Genomic DNA, 6,420 nt, shown 5'->3' on the forward strand with positions numbered 1-6,420 from the left:
CTAATATTAGGTCTAATTTAGCTACAATAAATTAGCAAATGTGTGGAAGCACAATGATGACAGCATAATTATAACAAAAAGTCGATGTGTTGAAGTATATGGATGACAATACATACTAATTTTAGAGAGGAAAAAAGACCCCTACACCAAATGAAATGCATGCGATGAACAGACGGGACTAATAGCTCAGACACATACCCTTAATGTGGCCAGTCACTGTAAAAACAAAAAGATGGATGAAGCTGTTCAAAAATCTAGCGCTAACAAGCACTGTAGTCTGAAACCATTAACTGTCAGGGGTAATAACACTCCAAGTGTTGAAGTGCACTAACAGCAGCGCTTTCCAGGGCTGGTGGCGGTGGTACCGTGCACACCTGTGAAGAGGGCGCTGAATCCATCCTCGCATTCATTATAACGGAGGGAGGAAAAACAACACTAATAATGTAAAGTATAAACGGAAATAGCAGACAGCAGAGAGTGACATTTGCATGGTCCCAGTCAGCTTGTTAGCTGAAGTGGGTTTTAATTAGCTATTTTCCAGCAAGCAAACGAGCAAATTAGTGGCAGCTATAAACAAGAAGAGACAATCAGGCCCAAAGAAAAGGAAAAATGATCAGGGTGCCTTTGCAGGGGGTGGTGAGGGGAGGGCATGGAAATACAAAGCTTTTATAGAAAACTTTTCTCAATCATAGAATTAAAGAATGTTTTCTCTGGAGCACACCTTAGGTGTTATCCAATCTTTCCTTCTTTTACATGTGAGGAAACTGAGGTCCATAGGAGTCCGCTGGCTGCAATGTTACATTCTGACCTAAATAAATAAATAAATAAATAAATAAATAAATAAATAAAACAAAACAAACAAACAAAAAGCAAGGGTATCTTCCTAGTCTAGGTTTTCCCAAAGTCTGCTTCTATAACAGTGTGAGCGGATCACCCCTGAACAACAGAAAGAAGTACAAAATCATGTGTAAAATTTGCATGATAATTGAGGTGTACTACGGGCTGTATATGAATTTAGGTTCAACTATGCTGAGATAGAAAACAAAATGAGAAAGAATATAAGAAACAAAATAATGACTCCTTCCCAAAGCCCAAAGCACCTTTGAAAAATTTATTATTCTGGAAGGAGATTTGACTTTGGGTGGTGAACACACAATGCAATACACAGACAATGTATTACAAAATTATACTCTTGAAGCCTATATAACTTTCATTAAACAATATAACTCCGATAAATGCAATAAAAATAAATGCATCTGATTTCGGAAGATTAAGAAAAGTATTGTTCTGAACAAATACTCATAACCAATGAGCGTTTATCGTGTACGAAGCACAATATGAAGTGCTGAGGGTGAAACTTTTGCTATCCAGTAGGATGTGTAGACAAGTACACAGACTTAAAAAACAGTGGGATGCAAACCCTGCACAGCAGGAGAGAGTGCTGAGGAGCTGGATTTTGGGGCGTGGGGAGGAGCATTTGAGAAGAAAGGCCATCAAACCAGGACCTGAAGGATGCACAGCAGGATCTGGCCTCCTCATAATGCCACAGTAAGTAAGAGCCTGTGTACTTAAGGCAGTCATCTCTGGCAAAAGTAAATTAAAACCACCCTTTGTCTCACTGGACTAAATAAGAGAAGAGCTCCCAAATGCATATGCAAAGGGATGGATTATATAGTTTTAATCTAATCTGATTCACATCTTGCAATATGCTGTTAAAAAAATAATTGGGAAGCCCTAGCCGGTTTTGCTCAGTGGATAGAGCGTTGGCCTGCGGACTAAAGGGTTGCAGGTTCAATTCTGGCCAAGGGCATATGCCTGGGTTGCGGGCTTGATCCCCAGTAGGGAGCATGCAGGAGGCAGCCTACCAATGATTCTCTCATCATTGATGTTTCTATCTCTCTAACCCTTTCCCTTCCTCTCTAAAATCAATAAAAATATATTTTAAAAAAATGATTGGGAAATCTTGAGGGGGATAACAGCAGAAGCCAGTGGATTTAATCCCGTATGCCATAAATGTGATTGGTATATTAAGAAGATGTGAATGTTTTGAAGCATGGTATAACCCAAACAGGGTGTAGAGGGGAAATATAATGACCAGTATAGAAGACTGAAGCAAACATTACCACAAACACTCGTTAGTGTTGCAGATAATCAACTCAAGGAAAGTTTATATAAAGACATTAGGAAACATAGAAGCTATATTCACCAAGAGACATCAACCTCGTAATCATTATAGCTTGCATCTCCAGAATCACACCTGTAAGGGAGATATTGCACAGGGAACAACATAGGTCCTGCATCCAGACTTCACTTATCCAAAGAATGGCTTCACATGTGAGGTACAAAAAATATGGATTGACACAAAATAAAAGTGTGTGAGACTGCCATATCTCAGAGGGAAGGCAGGGTGGGTGGGTGGGAAGAGAATTAACCAAAGAACTTATATGCATATATGCATAACCCATGGACACAGACAACAGTGTGGTGAAGGCCAGGGGTGGGGATGGAGAGGTGCAGGCTAGAAGCGGTCAATAGGAAAACAAAGGGGACATCTGTAATACTTTCAGCAATAAAGATAAATTTTTAATAAAAAAGTGTGTGTACTCTCCCAATGACACAGTTAAATGAGATGCATATGCAGTGTCATTAATTTTTCATTCATCCACCAAACATTTATTGAGCTCCTACTCTATGCAAGGCATTGGATTAGACACTGGATATACAAACATGAATGACTCTAAAGGCCATTCAGGCATGTCTAATTCCTCTCCCACAGCTTTTCAAACACTGAAGACAATCATCATGTTCTTATTATTTTTATATTAAAAATCATATTCATGTCATCTTTTTCCATAAAATATTCCCAAGTACTTTTAAACTCTTCTCTAGCATTCAGGAAATTGTTTTGTTTTTGTTAATCTTCAACCAAAGATACTTTTTTCTATTAATTTTGAGAGAGAGTGCAGGGAGAGAAGGAGGGTGAGAGAAAGAAACATGGATGTGCACTGATTGGGTGCCTCCCACAGGCCCCAACTGGGATGGGGATCCAGCCTGCAACTCAGGTACATGCCCTTGACTGGGAAATCAAATCCAAGACCCTTTGGTGTGTCAGCTGATGCTCTAATCACTGTGAAACACGGGCCCGGGTTCAGGAAATTGCTTCTATTCTGTCAAAATCAGGATGTTCAGAATAGTATTGTCTGTGTATTGTGAAATTAAACATAATTTCCACCTCTTTTGGTCTAGGTATTACTTCATTAATCTAACTCATAATCACATCTGCTTCTTCAGCAGCCACACCCATTAACTAACTTTCTGTTTATTATTAACCAACTAGAGGCCCCGTGCATGAAATTCGTGCATGTGGAGGGTCCCTCAGCTCGGCCTGTGCCCTCTTGCAATCTGGAACCCCTCGGGTAGGGTCCATAGGCCTGGCCTGCAATCAGGGCCTATTGGGGCTTTCCTTCCCCCAGCTGCCGGCAGCTGGCCCCATCCCCACCGCTGCCACTGCTTGCCTTCTGTGCCGCACTGCCCCTCTTCCCCCACCACCAATCACCTCCCTGTGTGGGCGACAGGCCTGAAGTGCAATTGCTTAGCTGGCCTGGGCCTTCCTCTTCGGGGTGATTGCTGGCCAGCTCTGCACACCTGCCACAGCGTCACTGGCCAGTGGCCTGGGCCTCCCTCTGAGGGTCAATCCTGGGGTGATGGTGGAGCCCCCCGACCAATCGCATTGCACTCACCTTGGCTGGTCTGGCATCAGTGCTGTCATAGCGTGGTCATCCAGAAAGTCATCCGGACAGTCATTCTGCTGTTCAGTCATTCGGTTGATTTTCATATTATGCTTTTATTATTATAAATATATCCAAAATTTTATCAAATAATGATAATCACATATTTCAAGAGACTCAATTACAGGGTCTTAAGATATTAATGTAAAAGTTTTTAGATTTTATCCATTTTCCAGTTTATTGAAAACTGCATGGAGTGACATGAGATGCAGTAGCAGGCAGCTAGGACTTGTGCGCCCTTGCTCCTTAGTCTTTCTCACTCCCTCTTCACGATAGTGGCAGAGGCCACAGTTCAGTTGCCAACATGCAGCTCTTTGTCCTCACCCAGGAGCTACACACCCTCAGGATGATGAGCCAGGAGATGGTTGCCCAGATCAAGGCTCATGCCTTGCCAGAGGGCATCTCTCCAGATCAAATCTGCTCCTGGCAGGCACGCCCCTAGAGGATGGCGCTGCCTGGGCCAGTGTGACACTCTAGAAGTAGCCGGCCACAGCATCGTTCCCTGGCCTGGGCTGGGAAAGAAAGAGGTAAGACTCCCAAGGTTGCCAAACAGGAAAAAGAAGAAGACTGGTTGAGCCAAGCTGCGGATGTAGTACAACCGGCGTTTTGTCAATGTTGTGCCCTGCTTTGACAAGAAGAAGGGTCCCAATGCCAACTCTTAAGTTCTCTGTAATCCTGGCTTTCTCTAATAGAGTCACTTAGTGTAGTTTAAAAATAAAATAAGCGTGGATCCTGATTCTGAGTGTCAACTAAGATATTCATTATATCTCCCTTAAACCAATGCTGTGTCATCTTTGATTTCGTTAAGAAACTTTCTATATTTTTATTCAGGCATTGATCAAAATTGAAAAAGGTGAAGCAAAAATACCTTCAAAGGGTATAATTTGAAACTGATTGTTAGCCCAGACGCTGTGGCTTAGTGGTTGAGTGTCAACTTATGAACCAGGAGGTCACAGTTTGATTCTGGTTAGGGCATATGCCCAGGTTGTGGGCTCAATCCCCAGTAGGGGGAGTGCAGGAGGCAGCAGATCAATGACTCTCTCTCACTGATGTTTCTATCTCTCTCTCCCTCTCTCTTCCTCTCTAAATTCAATATATATATATATATTTAAGACAGAAACTGTTAAATCTGACTTACATAACCCAATTAGCAGTAACTGGTTTATGAAATGATTCACTTATCCTAGAATCTAGGCCATAATTCTCCATGCCTTAGGTTGTGTTCTTCCAAGAAATAGACCCTAAGACTAGGATTTGAGGAAAGGTGGAGTAGTGGGGAGGTTTTCCTCAGAAAGTGCTGTGGAGGAGAGTGGTAAGTGAGACAAGGAAGGAAGGAAGCTCACATCAGATGCTCTGTGGAGGGATGAGGAACATGGGGTATGGAGCCACAGAGTTGACTCTCACTAATTGAGTGCTATTCACAGGGGGTGTTAACTCCCTGACCTGTATATGGGCCACACACACTGCTGGGGACAGAGAAGTCCTCGGGCAGAAAGTGGCAGGTGTTTGTAGTAATGAGCTATCAGAATGCTGAGTACTGAGGGGATATGGACGGAGCATCAACATCTGCTATCTGCTATGCGGCAGCTCATCCAGTAAAATTGCACAAGACTTCTTTTCAAATGTCTCCTTTAAATTGAGATACGTAATATCAATCCCATCACCCATTCTCTCATTCACCCACTTAAATTTGTTGAACACTCTTTGGTACCTAATATGTCTGGTGCTCTATTATATGAGTGAACTTGTCCAAAAATGATATTTTTCTTATAACTTATATTAAATATTTCAATTCTAAATCCTCATTCTTTTTGCTTATTTATTTCCTACTAACATTTATAATATTCCATTGATCTGACAAAACATAATATATTACAAACCTATAGGATACTTTTTTGGTTATTATTTTTATAAATTAAGCATCTCTATTATTAAATATTTATTTTGATCTTTTATGTCACCAAGATTATGTCTCCTCATTATAGTACAATGAAACTAGCAATGTATTAAAACAGCTACCACAACATCATGGCTCAATTAGATTTATACCATTAAAATTTAAATATCTATCAATTTTTACCAGTTGAAATGAGAAAAAACACTAACATCTTAATAGATATAAGAAAAGAAGGTCTAATATTCTAAGGCCTAATTATGTTTAAAGAGAAAGTCTTAGAAATTGAAAAAGGGAGAAACATTTGTAATCTCATAAAGTGTATCTCAAAAAAAACACATTAGACAATGTGTTTAAAGGTTAAAATTTAGAAATGAAAATGAAGGATGAATGTTCTACCCATTTCAAAATCTTTAAAAAATATATTAGAAGAATTGCAAAAAAAGTAGCAAAATGTCACTTTCCTGACAACAACAACAACAAAAAAGCATTTTTAACAAATTTGAATTAATAAGAGCTCAGCAATGTGATGGAATCAATGTACAAATTTACCTCATCTCTATAGCTCAGCAAAAAAACCCACACACACAGAAAATATATTATCAGTATCAAAATATCAGCAGCCATTCAACAATCACAGTAAAATGATCGCTGATGGCCCTGGAACAGAGTGTTCCTAAACTGGAAACTTGCACTCATTTTTGCATTTGTATACTCATACTCTCTTTACTTATGGGC

General features: G+C 40.3%; 1 pseudogene; it reads left to right on the forward strand.

Annotated features, from left to right (window-relative positions):
* Positions 1-4,086: 4,086 nt before the first annotated feature.
* Positions 4,087-4,450, forward strand: LOC102441051 (annotated as a pseudogene).
* Positions 4,451-6,420: the final 1,970 nt, after the last annotated feature.

This window comes from Myotis lucifugus, unplaced genomic scaffold (genome assembly GCF_000147115.1).
Source record: "Myotis lucifugus unplaced genomic scaffold, Myoluc2.0 scaffold_356, whole genome shotgun sequence".
Taxonomy (NCBI): Eukaryota; Metazoa; Chordata; class Mammalia; order Chiroptera; family Vespertilionidae; genus Myotis; species Myotis lucifugus.